The following is a 17,236-nucleotide window of genomic DNA, read 5'->3' as shown; positions in this document are numbered from 1 at the left end:
TTAATGGGATCAGTTTAGTGAATGACGGCTTCAGGGGGTGTCGCGATCACTTGGGTCCATGTTTACTTCCTGTCAGCTGATGTCATTCACATACACTGTAACAGGAAATAAACTGGGACACATTCGAAATGTTTACAACTGTGAAATGATCTATAACGGTGTTGACGACAACCGTGATATTTAAAAATTAAATATTGATTTTGTGTTAATAATACACATGTGGTGATGTCATGAAAATAATCCAGCACCTCTTAAATCATTTAATATATACAGTTATGGTTACAGACTCTCTCCACCTCCTTACACTCGTAATATGAGTGTAATTAATTTGCCAAAAAAGAGACAAGATGCAAAATGAACAAAGATGAATCTGACTGATAGCATTATTTAGTTTTGTTTTTTTAAATTTTCTATAGATATAGCAATAATATTGTTATTGTGAATTATTTTGGCTACGATAATCGTGAAAATCTGATATCTTGACAGCCCTAAACAGCTTAAACAATAGCTGCTCACATTAAATATATGTTGCGTTTGCTGTTTGAAACAGCTATTTCATAAAGGTGTATTAATATTTATGATTAGTGGAGGTGCTTCAGGCGAGATGGCCTGCCTCTGCTACAAATTACAACAGGAAAGCCTGAAAGGAATCAACAATCATTTTGTATCTTTTAAATCATCTATCAAGCAAAAAACATCAAACATTTTTCTTAAACGTGAAGATCTGCTGCTTTTCTCTATTTAATATTATTGTTCTTTGGGTTTTGAATTGTGTGTTCAGCAATTTGAAGTGAAGGGAACTTTATTCATCTATTTATTAAATAATAATAAAAAAAAATCAAGTGATTACTCGCTAATGAAAATAATTAATATTGCAGCCCCACATTACTGTTTCCCAAGTTAGATACAAAACAGACTTTTAATATTTACCGTTTGTATAATTTGACCATCACTGATAAAATGCTTATTAAAGCATTTTGTTTTTACTTCACCAAAGGTGAGTGGATACATTTCTATTCTATTCTACCCTTCACATTTACACCCTCTGCTAATAAATAAATTAAAAGCACAAATATCTTCTCAATGTCACACACGCTGAGCCCAATGTAATGTCTTTATGCTCCTCTTGTCTCTGTTGAAACACGGTTTAAGATGATCTGAAAACCTTAAAGTAGATTAGTCTAAAAAAGCCTTAACACCTTTGATAAATCAATTTGTTTTGATGTGTGTTTCTCAGTGTGTGTGTGTGTGTGTGTGTGTGTGTGTGTTGTTAGTGTGCCTGACAATGCATCACTGACCCTTTGATTTGGGGATAAGTCGCTGCTTGTGCGTCCATCTTGATTTGATGGCCGGAGAGAGGGCTGATTGACCCCGTGACCTTTCTGTGTGGGGCGAAGCTCCTCGATGTCCGGAGCTCCTGTCAGCGGGTTAATGAGCGACGGCTGCTCGGGGCACGCTGGGCCTTGGCTAAGTGACCGGGCCGGATGACCACCCTCTGCTGTGACCCTCACGCTTCTCTACGGCCATCAGTTAAACACCCCCTCTCCCCTCCACCACCGTGTTTCTCCTCCCTCGTCCTTCCTCTCCCCCCTCCCCAGAGTGAAGCTGCAACTCAGGACTTAAGCTCAGGTTTGTACAGCTGCTGCACAAGCTTTCACTGGTCGACAACGGAAATGTTCACTGCCCCATCGTCATGGCAGTTTGGGATGCAGCAATGCTCCTCCCAACACAGGCGCACACACAGATGCCACTTTATCTTATTTGAGTAAAAATGCAAACATCATCAACCACTACAATCTCTGCAAACAAACTGTAATGCAAAGTCATTATCTGTGTTTTTGTACATGAAGGTAATTATCAAATGTTGGCATAACCATTCATTTTACCCCCATATATACATTTACAAGCAGTATATAAACACCTTATGTATGGTTTATAACACTCTATAATGTAGCTGTAAGCTGTTATAATAACCTTTAATTAAAGATGTAGCATTTATAACTGCAGACTTGAAGGCTTATTAGAAAGTGAATTAATTATTACTAATTACATTACTCATAATAAACCATCAATTCTGCAAGAGTACATGTTAATAAATTGTCATAAATGGCTTATTTCTGATCTGTAAATAAAAATGTATATGTGATTAATTGACCATCAAAAACAACACTTTATAAAGTATTGCTTATTAGGAAGTGGCACCTAATTTTGCAGTTTTTTAAAGTTTTTAAAAAAATCTATATGTCCTGTATTTTATTCAATGCAAAATGTAAATAACGTACAATATAGTTTATATCACTTTATTAGGGCCTCACTGAGATTAGAGTGTCATAGCTGAATAATAGCATCACCATATAAAACATAGGGGTTAAAATGACATTATATGAATAAGATAAAATCTTAAAAGTATAATCAAGAAGATTAATAAGATAACAGAAAAAAACTATTACGAACTATTATGTACACCAGTATTATACTTATATTTCTTAATAATTCCAGTAAGGCCGCTGCTTCAACCCTTTAAAAAAAAAACAGGCATCTCATTTTGTACATTGTATTTGTCTTATTGTATTGTATATTGCATAAGTATTGGAGCTGTTGGGTCATCAGGAAGTTTATGAGGAGTTTACAGATTGTCAGTATGCAAACTGTTCTGCACCTACTGCAATACAAGTTCAAACTTTAATTTTACCTTTTACTTGTAATCCCCATATACGTCTAAACGTTTCCTGATTGTATGAATTTGTCTTATTCTGTCAGCAGATTTGGCCCGCGATGCAACAGGCTCGTTTCTTGCAGCACGTGAAGTCTCGGGCCGCAGCTGAAAGCAGCCCATCCCAGTGTGGACGTTTGTTAAAGTGAACAGGGTAATGAATTTTAAACTGCTATAGTAACAGCTCTCAGACATGTGGTTTTAGTGTGTGAGCATGTGTGAGTGGGTGGGCGTGTGTGTGTGTGTGTGTGTGTGTGTGTGCGGTTGGGATTTGCGGTTGTGTCTGTGTCTATGTATTTTCTATGAATGTAGGGGATATGTGCATAAATGGAGGTGGGGGCAGGGAGTCAGCCTCTGTGTACGTGTGAGTGTATGTGCTGAGGATAAAGACCTAGCAAACCAGCCTGGCTTAGTTGACAGGTGACAAGGGTTGTTTTGAATGGGGATTTTGTAATACCAACAGTGAGGAAAAAGCCGGGGTACCAAGGGACTTCTGAAAAGAGAGAAAGAGGACTTTTCTTCTTCGCAGTGACGGAAGAGAGAATGGGCCGTGAAGGCTTCGAGGGACTTAAGGATCCCACTAATCAAACTGCTCCACCGTCTAGCGCACTCATTTTTATTCAAAACGTAGAAATGCAAAATCATTCCAATCGGATTGATCCCTGTGTCAGTGCCTGTGTGGTATTTTCATTCTCTTCTTTCCTCCGTGTCCTCAACTTTGACATATCAGTCAAGCAAGGACAGAGCTGTTACAAAGAGTACTGATCCAGAGGCAGCCTAATGGTTAAGAAGTGGTATTTTAAATGTTGTTTTTAAATTTGCATAAATTAACAGGCCCTCTCGAAACAAACCGCTTCAAATCGCTTCTTTAAACCATAGATTGTATATAAGAAGTGGACGTAGCCACCGTGACCTCGCCCATCGGTTGTGGACTTGTTTTGAAGCCTTGCGTTTGGCATTTTGGCGGTCAACATCTCGGTTGTTTGGAGCCAGAAGTGTCCATATCTGGACGAGGTGGTGGAGAGAGCTCCGGCGGGACCAGGTACCGTTAGCATCATGGATGTATGAAGAGAACTGGATACAGCGTTGTAGATGGGCTCCCGTTCAAAGCATACCCTGCTTTATGGTCTATGTGACTCTAAGTGGGACCATAATTTACTAAATGATCACCATGCTGTATTGAAGAAGACTTGAAACTAGCGATTGAGGTCATAAACTCATGTTTACAATGTTTACTGAGGTAATAAATCAAGTGAGAAGTAGGCTCATTTTCTCATAGACTTCTATACAATCAGACTTTTTGCAACCAGAGGAGTCGCCCCCTGCTGGCTATTAGAAAGAATGCAAGTTTAAGGCACTTCTGCATTGGCTTCACTTCTTAGACCCGGAGGTTTCCCACTGGTTAAACACTTCAGTTTGACATTGAAATATCAGAGATAGCTGACGTGTCAGTTAACTCTGATATTTCAATTTCAATGTCATTGCTAACTGATAATCAAACTGCTTTCATCTTTGACACTTCAACAGACACATGAAACCCTTTCAGTGCTTCAAATTCAACAGACACTTCAACTGCTTTAAGCGCTTCAACTTTAACTACATCTCTCACACTGCAACTCACAGGCAAACAATTCATATTTAAGACATTTGTTTGTGGTGTTTGCAAGCACAGTTTTCAGCGTAAGCGGCCACACTTGAATTTTCTCAAGAAAATTTAACCTTTTCTGGTGAAACGTTTTATTATAAAATGTTGAAGGCATAACCGCCTTCACACATAAACAAACACACACATTAACACACTTCATTCACAACACTTACAAAAATCCTGCCAGAATTTATAGCAGCATTTCTCAATATTGGTTTTTCAATTAACTCAAATATCAATCACTTTAGTTTAACCTGCAGTTTATGGGAACTGTGGTTTTAATTTTGAAAGTCTGTCTGTCTTGTCTTATCTTGTCTGGTCTGGTCTGTGTGTGTGTGTGTGTGTGTGTGTGTGTGTGTGTGTGTGTGTGTGTGTGTGGTATCTAGGAGGCATAATATCTGCCAGATTAATCTCAGTGGGCGGGGCTCACATGTTATGGTGACCTTTTTGCTGCTGAATGTCTTCACACTGGACCTGTCTGCCTCTCTGCTATCAACACTTGCATCTTGTCTCATTCAAAATGATTTTTGCTGCATGTTAGAGTCAACACCTTTGCAAAGTTTAATTTAACTTTAACTCAGTCTCTGGGTCCCCCCATAGAGCATGAAACAGTTTGTACAAATCTTATTCAAAGGGTCACTCTGCCAGTTTTACACACATAGGTCAGTTTATTAGTAATGGGTCCAACAAACACAAAGATTTCATTCAGGACGCCGCTTTTTGTGTTCCGTGCGGTTTCATTTTCACTTCACAAACGTAGTCATTTTAAGCCCAACCATGATGTCTTTTCATGAACCTGACTAAGTGGTTTTGTTGCCTAAACCTAAGCAAGTGTTTTTGTTTGAATTGACAACGTTAAGCACGTGTTTACTGTAACTGTAAAGTGACGCAAGGGGACTGACAAAGCCTTAAATAATATGTTATTGTTTGCATTTTGGGAAATGTGAAACTATACGTTTTTGGATCTTGACCCAACATAATGAAGTGCAACGTTAAATTGCTTGCATTCAACTCCTTAACAGTCAACACCATCTAGGCATAGATACAGTATTTACCTTTTAACCCTGCTTATTCTTGATACTTTTTTTTTAAACTGAACAATCTTCCCCATACTAACAATATACTTAGTTATAAGGAGTTAGCTCTGTGGTGGACAAGTGACCTGAGCTCAGTGTTTACCTTATTTCCCCTAATGCATGCTGGGATATTCTCTGAGCCTCTTTTAGGAACAATGAGGTAAAGACAGCGAATAAATGATAAATGCACAGATTCATAAATGAATCACATAAAGAAATGTAATGTAAAAGGTGTTTATCAGTACATAAAACACATGCAGTACAGACACCATAGTTACCATAGTTACAGTACGACAAACTAATGCCTAATTACTCTGTGCATGATAGCAATATACATAATGATTACATTTTACATTAACCTTTTGTGTTTCGTTAGCTCCGGCTTATCTACCTGTTGCTTGAGGTAAAAAATAATAGTAATTGCAATATCAACCTTTTTTTACCTTCAAATATTTCTTTCTTTACTTCTGATCTTACTAAAACACAATATGTAGAAAAGTATAGATTTACCATAAACTGAGCTTCTTATGTAACTATGTCATGTGGGCAATGCATGACCAAAAATACATACAGTTTCTTTGCCAACATGTCATGTCACAGACTTACACAGGGACGTTCCTGTATTTCAAGGCCTAACTCGCTGCTCCACCTCTTATGAACTGTAAAAACTCCTAATAGATTTATTTGGGATTTGGGGGGTGTAGTGCTGCGTAAAAAGTAACCAAACCAATCACAGATATAAAGCATATAAATATTCATTGTATTTCACCATATTTTACAGCTAGGGATCTTGAGCAGCAATTTATTCTGAAACATGTCATCACTTCAAAATCCTGTTTATAAGCATTTCTAATGAAGTCAGAAAAAGTCATGAATTATTGAGCTGTTAAAACTATGTTACGTATGTTCTTTGAGCAGTTAAAGAGGAACATGACTGTATGAGTTGCTACATACAATCTAATCTGTTGGTTTTGCACAAAAATGCTATGCACATCATTTCTTTACATTATATTATTAATTCATACACACATTGTGCACAGTTGCAGGGAAGGTTCAATGTTAATGATATTTTTCACTTGCCCAGTCGTGCAAATGGGTCAGAAATATCCATCTGTGAACCGGTTATCCCGTCAGGGGGCTGGAGCCGATCCCAGCTGACATTGGGCGAAGGCGGGGTACACCCTGGACTGGTTGCCAGTCCATCGCAGGGCTGACACATAGAGACAGACAATCATTCACACTCACATTCACACCTACGGGCAATTTAGAGTCAACAATTAACCTAACCTGCATGTCTTTGGACTGTGGGAGGGAAACCGGAGAACCCGGTGAAAACCCACTCTAACACAGGGAGAACATGCAAACTCCACACAGACGCCGGATTCAACCCTTTTGCTGTGAGGCGCCAGTGCTAACCACTGCACCACTAATTTTTGACTTGCCCTATACAAATAGTTTTATTTATAAGTAGTTATCAAATAACGACAAAGACCAAAGTTAATTGTCATGTTTACTCTTTAAATAAGTAAATTAATCTGGTTTCGCCCACATCATAATGTCACCCAACTAAACTCCTGTTTATAATTGAAATTCTCGCTTTTTCTTCGGCTCATAAACTTTGTTTTTACCTGCCGTCATTTTCTCGCAAGTTCCTGATCAATACCGCGCATGTGCAACTCTCAATAGAGACGAGAATGAAGCGAGATGGCTCACTCCAGTCCTTAGCTACTTCTATCATCAACTCCAGAAAAAACTATCTTTTTAATTCTTTTTACCACTTGCCCAATAGGACTAGATTTACGAGCCCGACCTGGCATTTTACTTGCCAATTCTTATTGTTGAGCCCTGAGTTGTGTGTTCACCTCAGTAACTGGACTAACATCAGAGTGGATTAGTGGCTGCAGTGAACAGAGAAATTGGTAATTGTATTTAAAAGGGACAAGTTTTTAGAGTTAAACACCCCCGCTGTGACCCAGCCTGTCCAACGGAGAGCATTTACCCAGGCAAACAGTGGCCTCCCCTCCACCCTCCACCCTCCACCCTCCACCTCCACCCCAACACACCCACCGCAGCGCCTCGTAGCACCCCCAGGAATGAAAAGCGGAGCACTGACTCAACTCTCATCCTCTCCACCACTGTCCCAGATTAAATCATGAAATCATTTAGTGTTTGTGTGGTCTTCCCTGGCTGAGAGGAGAAAGGATGGACTGCGTAGAGAGAGAGAGAGGGAGAGAGGAGGGATCCAGCTCGAGTCAGTGTGTGGGAACCACATAGGGAGAAATCCCTGGCTGATCCTGGCCAAGACACTTTGTTTTTCTCCCCTCCGCTCCCACCCCTTCCCTCCCTCTCTTTCTCTCCATCCATTTTTGGGTTTTCATTTTTATTCATAGGGTGATCGGGGTGGAGGGAAGGGTGTCAAGAAAGCAGGGGGCAGTTTGTGTGTGTGTGTGTGTGTGTGTGTGTGTGTAGGAGGAAGGGATTGTTGGTCGGCTGATGCCAGTGGATGTAGGTGCAGGCCTCAGACCAGGCCTGCCAACAATAGCCACAGTGTTGTTTGGGTAGTTGCGTCCAGGACTCTTGGACATTCTTCCCATGTCAGTATAATCACTACTGGGAGGTAGCTCCATTACGGATTACCATATCATTAATAGTATCCATGACTTTTGTTCAAAGGCTACTTGTGTAATGTTGCCTTGTGGATGACGGCTAATCCGCTGAGCTGCAGCTGTAGGAAAGAAGAGGGGTAGATCCCACCATCAGTCTCTCTCTCTCTGCCTCACACACACACATATATAGACACACTCACTGCTCCACACATGCTAACACATATAGAGGCATCTCTCTGTCCAGGCCCACGGGGATCAGGCCCCTGAAAGACAGATACAAACAACAGTCAAATACAAAGTTCCCCCCATAGAGAAAAAGAAACATCCATTCTACACTTCCCAACTGATCCCCTCCTTAAAGCCAAAGACCAACCCCCTGCCTCCCCCCTTTCTCTCCCCTTCTCCTCCCCTGTCCCTGCAGAGTTGGCTCTCGTCCTCCCGTTAAAGCCCCCCGCTCTTTAGCGCAGCCCTCCTCTCAGATGGTGGGCCAGATTAGGAGGGGAACAATAACAGTTTTCAATGTAAAATGTGCATCTTGTTAGTCCTTTTTCTCCTCCTCTCCTATCTTATGATGGGGAGAGAAAAGGAGAAGCGTAAGCGGCCATTCAGAAAGTTATCTGTGGGTGTCTTCTCCTCACAAACGCTGGCTTGTTCTGCGGCTGTTTTTAATCCTCCTATTTCTCAGTCTGAAACTCCACAACCGAAACCCTATAGACCAGGGTTTCCATAGGCATTTCAGCTCAGCGTTCAGTTGGTATAACATTTTAAACGGGTGCATCTTTATGCATGTAGTGCATTTTTTACCAACACTACTTTGGAATGAAAACATAAAACTTCTTGGCACTCTCTCGTTAACTTAAACGTTTTGAAATTGTTCTTACTTTATGATGATTTCATGAGTTGAGATAACAAAAATGTAATTCTCGTAGCAAGCCACTCATCATGATACAGATTTTTTTTAGGATTTACTTCATTAATGGGTTTTGTCCACAGATAGCTGTAATAATATGTTTGTGCAATCAAGCATATGTTGTTATCTCTGTCAGACTGATAACGTAATGGTTTAAATGTCTTATGTATTACACAGAGCAGAGGGAGAGTATCTGCAAATAGTGACATGATAATATATTTATCTTTATATACAGTATTTTTACCCCATTATTCAGAAATTTGCTATATTGTCTTTACTAAACAAATCATGTACTTTTGTGACATTGAAGGCATTTTCTAGATTAATGTATGATACCAAACAACGTAAAATTGTATCTGTCTGTTGAGATATTCACAGTTTGTCTGATCGCAGTTTGAATGGATCCCAGCCCCGCCTCGGGAACCCTGAGAGTCACCCCCGATGTTGGCATGTTGGTAGGGCAGAGCTGCCAACTCTGAGTGCAGCAGATACGTCTGAATAATGCACTCTTGAGCCCTTGTTTGTTTTCCTAATGGGTGTTAATGTTGAGTATAAAAAAACCACTCCTTTGTGTGTATGTTGGCTCTGTGCTGATAGCGGGAGTTCAGAGGGGGCAGCTGGGCTAATATTCTGCAGCTAAGTCATAGAAACAATATGAAAAATAGTGGGTCAAAATAATCTTAACTCCACTTAATATATTTTTTTGTACAGTTTTCATCTGCATCTCACGGTCTCAGTGAACGGATATTACAATTATAATATATTGTTTGCTAATAAAGCATGGGATTGGGTAAAAAGCTATTAAGCAGACGTTATATTAAGATTATTTTGTCATACTACTACTCATAACGTTCCCAATGTTATGAATGAACTTCCCCACTCAAATATGAAAAAAAAAAAAATTATTTGAATGAATTCATACATTTACCTGAAGATAGTTTTAAGTGATCACTGCTGGGAACAATATAAGCATAAACAACTCAATCACCTTTTGTAAAGTAGTCAGTCAATTCAAATTTATGACAACTGAAACCAGAGGATGAATTAATCTAATCTGCATTAGGTTTTGTGATGGATACTACAATGTCAGTACTGTCATTATGAAGTTTTAACATCAGCTCTTGGCAAATTGTGTTTTGTTATGTGTCTAGTTGGAAAAAGGGGCAACCAGAATTAATGTAGTAGTTTTAAATTGCTTTTGAAAAGAAACTTTATTTAATTTTATGTATCGAAAAAATTAACTTAAAAAATACTTTATTTGAAGAAGGGGTGGAGCAATATACAAAACCGATAAAGACTATGTAATAGAAATGATAACTCTTTTCTATTTGTTCAACACCAGTCTAACAGGTTCAGACACTTGCAATGTTTGCAGTCCGGTCATTTGAATGAAGCAAAGGTTAAAAGCAGCTTGTTTAATTTGGTAAACCGCACCAAGACACTTGAACTTTAACTAAAAACTGCTCTTAGATCCACATGCTGTGACCAGGGATAGAAAACAGGGTGTACATTAGAATAAATAATGTCTCTTTTCATTATTATCAGAATTCAGAATATACACAGGTGGCCTTTAATACTGTCCATGTCAACACAATGTCCCCAGTCTGATGTGCTGTTTATCTACATATATGTGGGAACATTTCTGTAGTTTGTATTGTTTTACTGTGTACAGGGATCCAATGTACTGTTAGAGGTTCTTTGTTTGTAGGTTGAAATAAGGCCTTTTATAATTCTTCTACACCTAAAATAAAGTTTCTTTTCAACACCAATTTAAAACTACTACACTTATTTTGGTTGCCTTTTTTTCTAACTAGACACATAACTAAACACAATTTACCAACAGCTGATGTTAAAACTTCATAAAATCGCTGGTTTTCAGGCAGCTCAGTCCGTCTCATTTGATGACTGACTTGCTTTTTTTCAAACTGATTTACTGCCTTATGTGGTTGTTGTTCCATAGTCTGTGTTGTGCTGCATCATGTTCTTGGTGTCGGACATGGGTGCCCTGCTGTGAAGGTCACGGTGAGGTCACTGAGGGTATGACCGCTTCGCCCACCACCACGATGACCACTGACATATCACCAATCAGACTGTTAAAACACTGTGAAACCAAAAAGAAACACTCTTCAAATTTACAATATTGTTTCTTATTTTGAAAATCGCTGCCATTGTCTGTCAGTGTCTGTGCTCTTGGTGTGTGGACGTCTTTCTTTGGTTCTGCTTCATCGTCATTTATCCTTTAAAAAAAGGAGCTCTTTCAGCTCAATTAAAAGCATTCAGTCACACTATCAACATTCACACGAGAAAATATATATGCTGGATCTCATTCAGTTTGATCGCATGCAGTCACTTGAAATGAAGTCTACGACCCTCACTGGCTGCCAATCTCATTTCTCTTTTATTTATTTTTCTGGATTGGTTACTCAGATGGTGACCTCAGAGGGTGACCTGTGGTGCCCCGGGGTCCCCCCTCGCTGGCCCTACGCTGGCCCCGGACACAGCTAAATACGGAGGAGCGTCCGTCATCTCGCCGGACAAAAGGGCAAACATACCATGCTCGCCCCTCATGAGTCCAGCCAAGCGCACAGGGAGCACATTAGGACCTCTGGGTTTTATTTACCCTTTCTTTATCGCCCTGCAAAGAGTCGACCGGGGCGTCAAGTTTGTCAGGTGCCTCAGCTGTGACCGTCTGACCACATCACACACACACGGCCTTTCACATCCCCAAAGAGCTTCATGTTGCATTCTCCCGATTCACGTTGTCGGTTTTCATATTCTCCGTTCGCCACTGAAGCGTTATGTTTGAGAAAGATTCCTGGCAGGAATAAAACCAGCCTCAGTACAACCTAAAGGATTTCTCAAAGAAAACCTTCACACGTGAATGCAGCCTCACAAGCACGAGAGTGATTGAAGCTGAAAGGATGTCTCTCCTCATTGAATCCCAAGATGGGAATTCCAGTGCTGCTGGAGATCTTGAGCTCCACTCCAGAGGCGAGTAAAGTGTGTGATGCCGGGAAATAGAAAGTGAAGTGACGACAGACACGAGAGCAGTTCACTACTCGATGGGATAATTGATTTATTTCCATTTTGCTCTGCTTCTAGTAACGTCCTGCAGGATTTCACTCAAACTATGATTGACCAGGAACATAGAGACTGTTTTGATGAACACTTGTTGTATAATTTAAAGGACAGGTTCACCCAAATTACAAAAGAGCACATTGTTTTTCAATTACTCTGATGGTATCCAGCCATGCTGAAAGTTTTGGTTTAATCTGCTCTATGCTTTTACTACTTTACTAAAGTAAAACTAAAAGTAGCAGTGTTGTAGTTCATGTCATCAACGTGAAGCCTAACAGCTTTGCACTCTGTTGCGTGGGTTTCATCTTTAGTAAGACATCATATTTTATAAGATCATCAAATGTTTTGTGTGAAAAGTATTAATCTGATGTGTTGGAAAAATACAAACATGCGCACATTCCTAAGGTCATGACAGGTGACACTCATTGCCCTTAAGGCCTATTTCTGTTTCGGTGTCGGTCACCTAGTCAACGAACTTGTAGAGCCTATTTGAGGACAAGTAACCCTAAAAAGGACGGAAGTGTCAGTCAGACAGACAATGAGAGATATACGACTGTGAGCCTGCACGCAAGGGTATAAATGTCACGAAACGGAGAGCCTCTGGGCTCTTAGCCTTGAACATTTATGTTGATGGTTGTTTGCCCACTTGCAAGTGTTTATTAAACCTTTAAAAGACTTTCTCTTGATTTTCGAGTCCTTCTTTACAGAAATTGCCTCCACATCTGACAAAGAAATCTAGCGGAGTAAAAAGTACAATATTTCCCTCTAGTCGAAGTAGCATCAAATTTAAGTACCTCAAAACTGTACTTAAAGTACTATACTAGAGCAAATATATTTAGTTATTTTCCAGCATTGAGGATTTCTGCTTCTGTCCCGATTCAATGGAGGTGAATGAAATGCTGATTGTCTTTTTTTTTTTTTTTTTAAATTGAAAAGCATCTCTTTCCAGTGGAAATGTTTGTGTTATTCTGAACTATTCACAGATTATGCTGTCAACCATTTTCATCGGGACTATTTCTTGGGTAAAAAGTAGTTCCAATGAAACGGTTGAAGTTAAGATGGAGACGTTCTGGGTTTGTATTTTGGCAGTTTAAGCCAGAGAGGTTTAATTGTGTAACTAAAAGCATTAGAGTATAGAACTAGAATGGCACTTGGAGAGCGCAGACCTCCGCCAAGGTGCTCGAGTACGATTCCCCCCCCCCTCTCTGTGCAGCTTGCGCCATCATCCACGTGTATTTTTGTTTATGTTGAGATCAGCTGTACATAGCGGAGCATCGTAAAACACTTCATTCAAACTGGACAGAAACAAAATAAAACTCACCTAAACCGTCGTCGTCACTCTTTCCAACAATCACCAAGTGTCCTTTGGTTGAACTCAACTGTAATTGCACCGAGTTTAGTGTGGAAAAAACCCAAATCTACAGTTCTACTTAGATGCCATTGAAACTATTTGTTTTCTAAATACTTCAGACCTGTTTGATATTGATAAACAGAAACACATTTCAATTTGAATGTTGAGATGAGATGAGATGAGATGAGATGAGATAATCCTTTATTAGTCTCACAGCGGGGAATGTTAATAACAGAGGGTGATTTTATTCAAATTGCATTTCAAGTAATTGATCTCAAAAGTGCTCAGAAATGAACAGTAGTAAAACAAGCATATAGTCCTAATAAATCCAGACGTTTAAGCTAACTTATTTAAAGCTGACTTTCAGTAAGTGCTTCAACTTAAAAGTAATTTATTGCTGTGTGTCACAATCATATCAGAGTTTTTATTGGCCCAGAGCTAACGTGGGTAGGAGTAATGGACACAATGTGCTGGTTTTATTGGTGTAAATGGTCCCCATCTGTAGATACAGTATGCACTTTTTAATGATCCAGCACAATTTTATAATTTATTGCAAATTATTTCCCCGACCCCCTGACAGAGTGCCACTGACCCCTGGGGATCCCCGGACCCCACTATAAGAATGTGGTAGAGAATATTTTGAAAAGTTAGTTGTAATAATGTTTGATTTATATTTATCATATATTTGTTTTGAAAATCTTTGTGCCCCCAGTTAATGTTGTATTTTGTTTATCTCTCCTCTTTCTTCTTTAGCTATTTTATTTTATCTTATTTTTTTTTATATTTTATTATCGTATCGACACCTGCAACAAAACAAATCCCTTGTACTTGGTGAATAAAGTCTCATTCTGATACTGATATTGAAAAAGATGATGTAATGTTTTATATCTATAAGTCACATGACTGATAATGGTCTGTAGCTACAGTATATAAGGAAACCAGAAACAAGAGAGTCAGAGTCTTGAAAACAAAAGCATAAATGTTGCAAGAACAATTTTGAAATTGAATTTCTGATGTTGATTTTTCTAAATGTACGCACAATTAGGTAAATATCTTTATTAAGGTTCTTTAATTTAACATATTCTTCAAAATATGAATAATTTATTGATGTTCTCCGACTTAATGCCATTAGTCTTTAACAAAAAGGCCTTAAATCATAAATTATGCCACTCTATTGGAGACGTCTTGTGAAATTACTCACACAGTGTTGTTGTTATATTAGTCTCCTTTTTACTCCCTTTATAAACACACACAGGAACTGGAATGTATGGCGCTCTTTGTCTAACTACCATGCAAAATTACCTGATTTATCTCGAGCACTTTCCGATGTCACACTGTCTGTGCTCGTGACAAAAGTGCCCCTTGTTGTGGCACACCATGATAACCAAACCCACCCTCACGCAGCTCACAGCGCCACATTTAAAACACGCTCTCTCAACCTTTTGTCCCCCGAAAAACAAAGAGCTGCACTTTCTCTTGGCAAATGATGCCTTAATTGTGCAAGTTAACAAGCTTGCTCTTTTTTTCCCATGAATAACAAAGAGTTTGGTCCCAGTTTGTTTCTTTTTGTTTGTTAATTTTTTTGTTTCTTTAACTCTTTTTCTATAGTGTGTTGTTGCACGCTTGTTGGACTGTTCCCATGCTGCCTCCATATTTCTCAAATTGTCTGCGGCTGCGGCGGCCGACGTGCTCTAACACGAGAAAAACTTAACAAAACAACAGAAGAAGACAAAGAGCAAGTGACTGAAATGATGGTCCACAGTGGGATATTCTGTACAGTATTCATTATGTTTTCATTTATTGTCGGAGATGTCTTTGACCCTGCTCTCGCTCCTTTAAAAACACTGCTTCTTTTATCACTCTATTCATTTTTGGCTCAAATATCTCAGTTCTAAATGGAGGTAGTGTTGAATGGGACATCGCCATGGATTTGCATAATCTGATGGCATTGCTGGTGAGCACATGGAGGGTTGTGCCAAGTGCAAAAAGGTGAAGCCCTCATCCCTTAGCAGGGGGCAGAGAAGACTGTGAAAAAGCCAATTTCATATCTGATATTTTCAGTGTAACGTCACTTTTTTTCGCCTGCCTGGGCAAAATACAAAAAAACGTCTAGAAAATATTTCCTTTCTGCTCCTCATCAGACCAAATATTGTCTTTTTTTGTGTCAGTTTCAGTGATGTGCTCTCACTCCCAGACAATCCAAAGGCATTGATATGTGTGCTGTTTTCTTTTCTCCTAACAGACTCCATTCATGTCTGTCTCTCTCCTTACAGTGCCCGTCTTTCTTCAGACATCGCTGGTGCCAAGGCAGTAGGATGGCTGCCTCTCTCTGATGGGAAACTGTTGCTCATGTGCTCTGGGTTGGCTGCCAAGTTTTGGCATTATTGGTAAGAGGAGGGGGGGAGAGGAGGGAGGAGAGAGGAGGGAGGAGGAGGGGGAGGTGTACAGAAAGGGGGCCCTTTAAACCCTGTGAGATAGTGCTATCTGTTGTGGGAATGATCTTCATCCCTTTCCCCCCTTTTCCAAACACTCCCTCTATCTCTCACTGTTTCTCTCCCTCTCTTCTTCTGTCTCCCCCTCCCTCCCTCCCCTCCTCTGCTCTGTGTCTCCGTCTTTTCATGCTGGAGATCAGACGACCGTCCTGAGGTGAGCCGGCAGAGATCCGATGGAGGACTTTGATTACCAACCAGCCCTGACTGTTGGGTTTCTCACAGCGTCTTCTTTGGCTTCGCTCCCAAAGCTCGACCGTACCCCTCCTTCACACACACACGGGCAACACAAACACACTACACCGGGGTAAAGGAAAGAGATTTGCTGTTGCACTCTCAGAAGCTTAGCTAACCGTCTAAGCCTGACTTTGGTGCTCATACGGGTGCAAAGATCAAAACAGGAGCTCTCAGACACTTAATGGGTGGGTCCCTCTTTGGGAGACAGCAGCCAACCGTTTGCACTTGTGACCCCTTAAAGGTAACAGTTCGACATTTTGGGAAATACTTTTAATTCACGACAGATGGATGAGAGGATTGATAGTCAGTAGGCTATACAGTTGTAGACGCTTAGCATAAAGACTGGAAGCAGGGGGCAACAGCTAGCTCTGTCCGAAGGTAACAAAAACTGCCTACCAGCACCTTTAATGGCCATTAATAAATCTTTATATCTCACTTATTTACAAAAAACAATGTGTAAAAATCATAATTGTTTTATGGGGGGGGGTTTGTGTCAGACTATTTAAGTTGCTATTCCCAGCCAAGTAACAGACAGACACATAACATCCTGCAAATTATCACTTTTTTTGTCGTTTTTGTACAGATTAAACAAACACGATATAACATATTAGATTGTGAGTTGGGAGCTTTCATAAGCCAACATTTAGTCCTTTTTAATCGAACTCTGGTGCGGTTTGTTGAGCCCGTTGTGAACGCAGTACACGACCCTCAATAAATTATTTTCTTTTTGGTCCACTTTAATTTGTGCTCTGTGAAAACGAACCAGACTAAATATAAAATAAACCAAAAGTATAAATTTCACTCTGTTTCGGACTAGCCAACCTAGCACCTTAGAGGTGCTGGTAGGCAGATCTTGTGACTGTTGGATAGAGCCAGGCTAGCTGTCCCCTCTGCTTCCAGTCTTTGTGCTAAGCTAAGCTAATCAGTTGCTGGCTGTAGCTTCATATTTAATGGATAGAGAGTGATCTTCTCATCTAAGTCTTGACAAGAAAACAAATAAGCGTATTCCTCATAATGTCCAAATTATTCCTTTAAAATGAAGATATGTGTCATCACGGGTCGTGACCTCGGTGTGGACATGAGCAGTTTTCCTTCTCAGATTGTTTCACTTGAAGGATTTTAGAGGCCTGA

The 17,236-nt window shown here is 39.9% G+C and overlaps 1 long non-coding RNA gene across 2 annotated transcripts; it reads left to right on the top strand.

Annotated features, from left to right (window-relative positions):
• Positions 1-55: 55 nt before the first annotated feature.
• LOC141764613 (uncharacterized) lies at positions 56-16,920 on the top strand. Of its 2 annotated transcripts, XR_012593284.1 has the most exons (5): positions 56-997; positions 1,275-1,629; positions 2,764-2,867; positions 15,653-15,766; positions 16,012-16,920. It is a non-coding gene; the product is annotated as an uncharacterized LOC141764613 (long non-coding RNA). The 2 variants fall into 2 exon arrangements; XR_012593283.1 differs by having other exon boundaries at positions 56-1,629.
• The last annotated feature ends 316 nt before the right edge of the window (positions 16,921-17,236 follow it).

Source organism: Sebastes fasciatus, chromosome 3, assembly GCF_043250625.1.
Source record: "Sebastes fasciatus isolate fSebFas1 chromosome 3, fSebFas1.pri, whole genome shotgun sequence".
In the NCBI taxonomy this organism is placed as follows: Eukaryota; Metazoa; Chordata; class Actinopteri; order Perciformes; family Sebastidae; genus Sebastes; species Sebastes fasciatus.
This window is presented reverse-complemented; position numbering and strand designations above follow the sequence as displayed.